Genomic DNA, 9,828 nt, shown 5'->3' with positions numbered 1-9,828 from the left:
TGGAATTCAAAAGGATGAGGGGGCATCTCATTGAAACCTTTCGAATATTGAAAGGCCTAGACAGAGTAGATGTGGTAAGGATGTTTCCCATGATGGTAGAGTCTAGGACAAGAGGGCACAGACTCACGATAGAGGGGCGCTCTTTCAAAACAGAGATGTGGAGAAATTTCTTTAGCCAGATGGTGGTGGATTTGTGGTATTTGTTGCCTCATGCAGCTGTGGAGGCCAGGTTGTTAGATGTATTTAAGGCAGAGATTGATAGGTTTTTGATTGGACATGGCATCAAAGGTTATGGGGAGAAGGCTGGGAACTGGAGTTGAGGAGAAGAAAAAAGGATCAGCCACGATTGAATGTCGGAGCAGACTCGAAGGGGCCAGATTGCCTAATTCTGAGGAAGTGGAGGGATGGGTTAGTAAGTTTGCTGATGACACAGTGGTTGGAGATGTTCTGGATAGTGTGGAGGGCTGTCAGAAGTTACAGCGGGACATTGATAGGATGCAAAACTGGGCTGAGAAGTGGCAGATGGAGTTCAACCCAGATAAGTGTGAAGTGGTTCATTTTGGAAGGTCAAATATGATGGCAGAATATAGTATGAATGGTAAGACTCCTGGCAATGTAGAGGATCAGAGGGATCTTGGGGTCCGAGTCCATAGGACGCTTAAAGCAGCTGCGCAGGTTGACTCTGTGCTTTAGAAGGCGTATGGTGTATTGGCCTTCATCAATCGTGGAATTGAATTTAGGAGCTGAGAGGTAATGTTGCAGCTATATAGGACCCTGGTCAGACCCCACTTGGAGTACTGTGCTCGGTTCTGGTCGCCTCACTACAGGAAGGATGTGGAAACCATAGAAAGGGTGCAGAGGAGATTTACAAGGGTGCTGCCTGGATTGGGGAGCATGCTTTATGAGAATAGGTTGAGTGAACTGAGCCTTTTCTCCTTGGAGCAATGGAGGATGAGAGGTGACCTGATAGAGGTGTATAAGATGACGAGAAGCATTGATCATGTGGATAGTCAGAGGCTTTTTCCCAGGGCTGAAATGGTTGCCACAAGAGGACACAGGTTTAAGGTGCTGGGGAGTAGGTACAGAGGAGATGTCAGGGGTAAGTTTTTCACTCAGAGAGTGGTGAGTGCATGGAATGGGCTGCCAGCAACATTGGTGGAGGTAGACACGATAGGGTCTTTAAGAGACTTTTGGATAGGTACATGGAGCTTAGAAAAATAGAGGGCTAGAATTAAGCTGAGTAATTTCTGAGGCAGGGACATGTTTGGCACAACTTTGTGGGCTGAAAGGCCTGTATTGTGCTGTAGGTTTTCTATGTTTCTATTACATCCTTGCTTTTATATTCTAGTCCTCTTGAAGTGAATGCTGACATCGCATTTGCCTTCCTCACCACAGACTCAACCTGCAAATTAACCTTTAGGGAATCCTGCACAATGACTCCCAAGTCCCTTTGTAGCTCAGACTTTTGAGTTTTCTCTCATTTAGAAAATAGTCTGCCCTTTTACTTCTTCTACCAAAGTGCATGATCATACACTTCACAACACTGTGTTCCATCTGCCAATTCTTTGCCTATTCTCCTAAACTATCGAAGTCCTCTGCAGCCTATTTACTTCCTCAAAACTATCTGCTCGTGCACCTACCTTTGTATCGTCTGCAAACTTTGAAACAAAGCATCAAGTCTGTCATCCAAGTCATTGATATATAAAGTACAAAGGAATAGGTCCCAACACAGTCCACTGTGGAACACCACCAGTCACTGGCAGCCAACCAAAAAAGGTGCCATTTATTCCCACTCTTTGCCTCCTGCCAATCAGCCACTGCTTTATCTATGCTATTATTTTACCTGTAATACCATCAGCTCTTAACATGTTAAGCAACTTCATGTGTGGAACCTTGTCAAAGCCTTATGAAAATCCAAGTTCACAAAATCCACCAACGCCCCTTTGTCTATCCTGCTTGTTATTTCTTCAAAGAATTCCAACAGATTTGTCAGGCAAGATATTCCCTTCAGGAAACCATGCTGACTACAGCCTATCTTATCTTGTGCCTCCAAGTATCCCGAAACTACACCCTTAACAATCAACTCTAACATCTCCCCAACCACTGAGGTCAGACTAACTGGCCCATAATTTCCTTTCTTCTGCCTCTCTCATTTGCAATTTTCCAGTCTTCCAGAAACAGAGACCATTGTGAATCTTGAGAATTCATTGTCAAGTTGAGACCAAGTCATTGCGTAGATTTAAAGGGGAGTTTGTTAGATTCTTTATTAGTAAAGCTGTCAATGTTATGTGGGGAATGTTATGTGGTTGACAGGGAAAATAAATCTGCCATGATTGAGCATACTTGAATTACTGAATGGCCTAACTCCGCTCCTATGCCTTGAGGTGTTAAGCACCGACTACTACACTGAGCACCCACTCTAACGCACATATACCCCAGCACTTCCTCATACACACAAATAGACACGCTCGAACTCAACAGATACACTTGCGCATTGACCTGCCTCACTCACGGATGGATAAAGTGTCCTCTGCAGCTGAAGGGGGCTGCAGGGTTGACGATAGTACGAATCCTCGAGCCGGCAGCCATCCTCACTATCAGCATGTAGTTCGGACTCTGAACTTCACTGAACTGTCTGAAAACCCGCTCTGAAAGCCCGAATGTGCCGATCTGCAAATCCTGGAGTGGCGCAATCTGCAGGGAAAGGACGTCCCGGACCGCCGATGGTTCCCCCTCCGGAAGTTTCGGAGACATGCAGTTTGTTCTCTGTTTCGTTCATCAGTTTTGATTTCCTCAAATAGAGATTTTACGGGAAATACTGAAATAGATCTCCCGGCGTGTTGAAACACAAAGGAGCGGCTCATGAAGTCAACAGTAGTAGGAGGAGCAGAGGTACAGCTGAACGCTCACTCTCCACGTCACGGTCATCAGTCGGGATTCAAGGTTCTTTGTTTCCTGGTTTGCTGTGCTCTTCGGCAACTGGTCCGACTGGTCCTGGGGCCCCTTCTGACTAGCTGAAGGTGCTGGGGAGCTGGTACCGAGATTCTGAGGCGTGTGACAAACAATGGCTGGACTAGACAGGCAACGTTACATTGAGACTGTGGGAAGGCGCTGTACCTCAGTAACTAGAAAGAACTTGGATATCAGATGCTTGGTGAAGGTCCTCGCTCCGCCTTGTTAATTACTCGTGCCGTCTTGCAATTCGTCCCGGAATCAAGGCGGCGCGGCGTGGCTCTGACCGCTAACTACACCAATTACAGAGTATAAACAGACCCCTCAGCACAACTGGCCATGCTGATCAGTTTTGGCACCTAAACTGAGCCTATTATAACCCACATAGTTTTAAATATTTCGTGTCCATCTACCTGTCCAAATACTTTTAAGTGTTTAAGTACCTGCCTCAGTGGCTCTTTCTATATAAGATAATGAGACATAGGAGAAGAATGAGGCCATTTGGCCCATCGAGTCTGCGCCGCCATTCAATGATGGCTGATACTTTTTTCCCCTCCTCAGTCCCAATCCCCGGCCTTCTCTCCATATTATTTGATGCCGTGTCCAATCAAGAACCTATCAAAGCTCTGCCTTATCAAACCTCGTCTCCACAGCTGCCCGTGGTAACAAATTCCAAAAATTCAGCACCCTGCGGCTAAAGAAATTACTCCGCATCTCTACTTTAAATGGACACCCCTCTATCCTGAGGCTGTGCCCTCTTGTCCTAGACTGCCCCACCGTAGGAAACATCCTATCCACAACTACTCAGTCTAGGCCTTTCAACACTTGAAGGTTTCATTGAGATCCTCCCATATCCTTCTGAATTCCAGCGTTTACAGACCCAGAGCCATCAAACGTTCCTCTTATGATAACCCTTTCATTCCGAGAATCATCCTTGTGATCCTCCTCTGAACCCTCTCCAATGCCAGCACATCTTTTCTTAGATGAGGAACCCAAATCTGTTCACAATGCTCAAGGTGAGGCCTCACCAGTGCCTCAAAAAGCCTCAGCATCATAAACCTGCTCCTGTATTCTAGACCTCTTGAAATGAATGCTAACATTATTATTACTTTATTGTCGCCAAACAATTGATACTAGAGCGTAAAATCATCACAGCGATATTTGATTCTGCGCTTTGCACTCCCTGGAGTACAAATCGATAGTAAATGTAATAAAAATATAAATTATAAATAATAAATAGAAAATTAAAAAGGGAAAGTAAGGTAGTGCAAAAAAAAACCGAGAGGCAGGTCTGAATCTTTGGAGGGTACGGCCCAGATCCGGGTCAGGATCCGTTCAGCAGTCTTATCACCACTGGAAAGAAGCTGTTCCCAAATCTGGCTGTACGAGACTTCAAGCTCCTGAGCCTTCTCCCAGAGGGAAGAGGGACGAAAAGTCGTGTTGCCTGGGTGGGTCGTGTCCTCGATTATCCTGGCAGCAGTGCTCCAACAGCGTGTGGTGTAAAGGATGAAAGATTGATTTGTGTAATGTGCTGGGCTGTGTTAACGATCTTCTGCAGCTTCTTCCGGTCTTGGACAGGACAACTTCCATACCAGGTTGTGATGCACCGTAGAAGAATGCTTTTTACGGTGCATCTATAAAAATTAGTGAGGGTTTTAGGGGACAGGCCAAGTTTCTTTAGCTTTCTCAGGAAGTAAAGGCGCTGGTGGGCCTTCTTGGCAGTGGACTCTACTTGGTTGGACCAAGTCAGGTCATTTGTGATATTGATCCCGAGGAACTTAAAGCTTTTGACCTGTTCCACCTGCGCACAACTGATGTAGGTGGGGTCGTGTTGTCCGCTACTCCTTCTGAAGTCAACAACTAATTCCTTCATCTTGCTGACATTGAGGGATAGGTTATTGTCTTTGCACCATGCCACCAGGTTCTTAATTTCCTTTCTGTACTCAAACTCATCATTACCCAAGATACGGCCTACAATTGTGGTGTCATCAGCAAACTTATATATTGAGTTCCATGGAAACTTGGCTACACAATCATGTGTGCACAGTGAGTACAGCAGGGGGCTGAGTACACAGCCTTGTGGGGCACCGGTGCTCAGAGTGATTGTAGAGGAGAACTTGTCCCCTATTTTTACAGCCTGGGTCCTGTCTGTGAGGAAGTTGAAGATCCAGCTGCAGATCTGAGTGCTAAGGCCCAGGTTCCGAAGGTTAGGAATCAGTTTATTTGGAATGATGGTATTAAAGGCAGAGATGTAGTCAATGAAAAGGAGCCTTACATATGCGTCTTTATTCTCCAGGTGTTCTAAGGAGGAATGTAGGGCCAGAGAGATGGCATCTCCCCATTGACCTGTTGCTCTGGTAGGCCAATTGCAAAGTGCCAAGGTTGACCAGTAGGCTGTGGTTGATGTGTGCCATAACCAACCTCTCGAAGCACTTCTTAGCAGTTGATGTCAGAGCCACAGGTCGATAGTCATTCAGGCAGGCCACCTTGCTCTTCTTCGGTACCGGGATTATCGTTGCCTTCTTAAAACACGAGGGGATCTTAGGCTGAAGCAGGGAGCAGTTGAAGATGTCAGCAAACACTCTAGCTAGCTCACTTGCACAGGCCCAGAGAACCTGTCCCGGGATGCCATCTGGGCCCGTCGCCGTCCTTGGATTTATTTTCAGGAAGGCCCTTCTAACGTCCTCCTCGGTGACAATGGATCTCGATGCCACCAGGTCCGGTTCATCCGGAGGGGGCAGGACGCTCCTCTTCTGTTTGAATCTTGAGTAGAGTACATTAAGTTTGTCAGGAAGGGAAGTGCTACAGTTATTGATATTCCCAGCCTCTTCTTTGCACCCAGTGATCTCATTTAGACCCTGCCATAGTCTACTGGCATCCCTCTGGTTAGTCTGGGCTTCCAACTTGGCTCGATATTGCCTCTTGGTGCCCTTAATGGCTTTCCGGCGTTCATGCCTGGATTCCGTGTAGTGACTGGTATCCCCAGAACTAGAAGCCGCAGCTCTAGCCTTCAAAAGGGACTGGACCTCATAATTCATCTAAGGGTTCTGATTAGGGAATACCTGGATCGTCTTGCGAGACACACAGTCCTCTGTGCATTTCCAGATAAAGTCCGTGACAGCTGAGGCATACTCATCAAGGTTAGCTGCTGAGTCCTTGAATACTAACCAGTCCACCAATTCAAAGCAGTCATGGAGGATCTCATCCATTTCCTCTGTCCAACGCGACACCACTTTTGACACCGTGACCTCCTGCTTCAGTTTCTGTTTGTAAGCCAGGAGGAGGAGTACGGCCTGATGGTCCGATTTTCCGAAGTGAGGTCATGGGACGGAACAGTAGGCATCCTTGACTGCTGTGTAGCAGTGGTCAAGTATATTTGGGCCTCTAGTGAGGCAGGAGACATGTTGGTATAACTTTGGCAGCGCCTTTCTGAGGTTGGCCTGGTTAAAGTCCCCGGCTGTAATGAGCAAATCCTCCGGATACCTAGTCTCAAGTTCACTGTTGTTGGCATACAGTATGTTCAGAGCACACTCCACGTCCACCTGGGGGGTTGGGGGAATGTAGACCGTTGTCAGTATGACTGAGGTGAATTCCCATGGCAGATAGTAGGGACGACACTTCACCGACAGGTGTTCCGTGTCTGGGCTGCAGGAGCTTGTCAGTGCCACTGTGTCCGAGCACCACGCAGTGTTGATCAGTAGGCAGACATGACTTGCCAGAAGATGCCGTACGGTTCATCCGATGGATCGAAAATCTCTCCGGTTGGATGGCACAGTCGGGGGTGACGGGGAGAGCCAAGTCTCGGTGAAACAGAATACACAGCAGTTGTGCATCTCCCTACAGTAGGTGAGTCTCCCTTTAAGATCATCCACCTTGTTCTCTATGGCTTGCACATTAGCTAGTAGGATAGTGGGCAGAGGGACCCTAAAGCCCCTTTGCTTCAATCTGACCAACAGCCCAGCTCTGTTCCCACACTTCCTCGGTAAAAAGTGCATCTTTCCGGGTTTCCATTGATGCAATGTGTTGTTGGCAGCTCTTTGAGGTTGGAGGATGCATCCCGCGGGGATCGATCGGCGGGCCATTGTGTTTGCCTTCCTCACCACTGACTCACCTGTAAGTTAACCTTTAGGGTATTCTGCACAGGGACTCACAAGTCCCTTTGTTTCTTAAATTTTTGGATTTTTCGCTGTTTACAAAATAGTCTGTACATTTACTTTTGCTACCAAGGTGCATGACCATACATTTTCCAACACTGTATTTCATTTGCCACTTTCTTGCTCATTGTCCTAATCTGTCTAAGTCCTTCTGCAGCCTACCTGTTTCCTCATTACCAAGTGCCCCTCCACCAATCTTAGTATCATCTGCAATCTTGGTAACAAAGCCATCTATTCCATCATCTAAATCATTGATATACAGCATAAAGAGAAATGGTCCCAATACTGACCCCTGTGGAACAACACTAGCAACTGGCAGCCAACCAGAAAAGGATCTTTATATTTCCAATCGCTGTCTCCTACCAATCAGCCAATGATCTAACCATGCCAGTAACTTTCCTGTAATACCATGGGCCCATAACATGGTAAGCAGCTTCATGTCTGGCACCTTATCAAAGGCCTTCTGAAAGTCCAGATAAAACATCCGCTGCATCCCCCTTTATCTATCCTACTTGTAATCTCATCAAAGAACTTCAACAGGTTTGTCAGGCAAGATTTTTCCTTAAGGAAACCATGCTGACTTGATCCTATCTTGTCCTGTGTCACCAAGTACTCCATAACGTCCTTAACAATCAACTCCCAACAACTTTACAACCACAGAGATCAGGCTAACTGGTCTATAATTTTCTTTCTACTGCTTTCCTCCTTTCGTAAAGAGCAGAGCTACAATTCTCACTATGTCAAAGTCCAATGATTTTGGAAAGATTATTACTAATGCCTCCAAAATCTCTACTATTTATTGAGAAAAATGATCCAATATTACATGCATTTGTTGGAAAAAGTATGTTAAAATTTGCTTTCAGTCATGTTTGTGATACAGGCATTGGAAATGAGATGCTATCGCAATATCTTGGGCATCTCATACTTGGACCACATCACAAACAAGCAGGTCCACAAGACCATCCAGCACCAGATTGGCCCCCATGAGGACCTTATCACAATTTTGAAGAAAAGAAAGCTGAGATGGTATGGCCACGTAACAAGATCCAATGGCCTTACAAAGACCGTTCTAAAAGGAACTGTGGAGGGAAGAAGAAGGAGAGGTAGACAGAGGAAAAGATAGACAGACAACATTAAAGAATGGACAGGGAAAACACTTGCGGTGACCCAGGCTCTGGCACACAACCGCGACAGATGGAACAGACTGGGGCAAAGCTTGTCATGACGGTGCCCCGATGACTCCACCAGGAGGTAAGGGTGTGAGGAAGGAAGGAAGGATGTTTGTGACCCCCTTGTACAGCAATAACTTCAACCAAACGTTTCCAGTAACCGTTGTTCAGTCCCGCACATGGGTTCAGTGGAATTTTAGGTCATTCCTCCTTACAAAACTGCTGCAACTCTGGGATATTGGTGAACTTCCCTAGATGAACTGCTTGCTTCAGGACCTTCCACAGCATTTCTATAGGATTAAGGTCAGGACTTTGACTCAGCCATTCCAAAATGTGAAATTTCTTCTTCTTTAACCATTCTTTGTTAGACTGACTTGTGTGATTAGTGTCATTGTCTCACTGCATGACCCACTTTCTCTTGCGCTTCAGTTCATGAATGGATATTCTGACATTTTCCTGTAGAATTTGCTGGTGAAATTCAGAATTCATAGTTCCATCAATGATGGCAAGCTTTCCTAGTCACAAGGCAGCAAAACAGGCCCAAACCATGACACTGCCCCCACCATGTATCTAGATGGGATGACCTTCTTATGGCGTAATGCAGTGTTTGCTTTTCACCAAACTTAACACTTCTTATTTAAACCAAAAAGTTCTATTTTGGACTCATTTGTCCACAGAACATTCTTCCAATAGCCTTCTATCTTATCCGTTTGGTCTTTAGCAAACTTTAGATGGGCAGCAATGTTCTTATTGGAGAGCAGTGGCTTTCTCTTTGCAATCCTGCCATTGTTGTTCAGTACTTGCCTGATAGTAGTCTCATGAATACTGACATTAGCCAATGCAAGAGAGGCCTGTAGCTCCTTAGATGTTACCCTGAGGTTCCTTGTGATCTGGAATATTACACGCCTTGCTCTTGGAGTGATTTTTGTTGGTTGACCGCTCCTGGGGAGAGTAATAATGATGTTGAATTTCCTCCATCTCCAAAAGCTGGAAGTTAGTTCACAAACTTTCTAGTACTACTCTATGTACCCTTAATTCTTTCAGCTTTTTGTGCACCTTCTCTCTTGAAACAGTAAATGCACTCATTTGTCTTCCCTCACACCCTTCAACATCTGGCACACTGCCAGTGTCTTCCACAGTGAAGACTGATGCAAAATACTTATTTAGTTCAACTGTTATCTCCTTGTCCCCTGATATTATTTCTCCAGACTCATTTTCTCGTTGTCCTATATCCATTTTCATGTCTTTTATTTCTTACATACTTGAATAACCTCTTACCATCCACTTCGGTATTGTTTGCTAGCTGACTTTCATATTTCATCTTTTCCCTCCTAATGATTCTTTAGTTGCTCTCTCTAGGGTTTAAAAGCTTCCCAATCCTCTATCTTCCCATTAATTTTTGCTTTATTGTGCCCCATGAGCTATGACTTCTCTTTTCAGTCATGGTTGCACTATTTTGCCATTTGAGTATTTCATTGGTTTGCAATACACTTATCCATCACCTTCCTCATTTTTCCCAGAAACTCATGCCATTGCTGCTTTACTGTCGCCCC

Source organism: Mobula birostris, chromosome 5 (assembly GCF_030028105.1).
Source record: "Mobula birostris isolate sMobBir1 chromosome 5, sMobBir1.hap1, whole genome shotgun sequence".
Classification (NCBI taxonomy): domain Eukaryota; kingdom Metazoa; phylum Chordata; class Chondrichthyes; order Myliobatiformes; family Myliobatidae; genus Mobula; species Mobula birostris.
Note: the sequence above shows the minus strand (reverse complement) of the source record.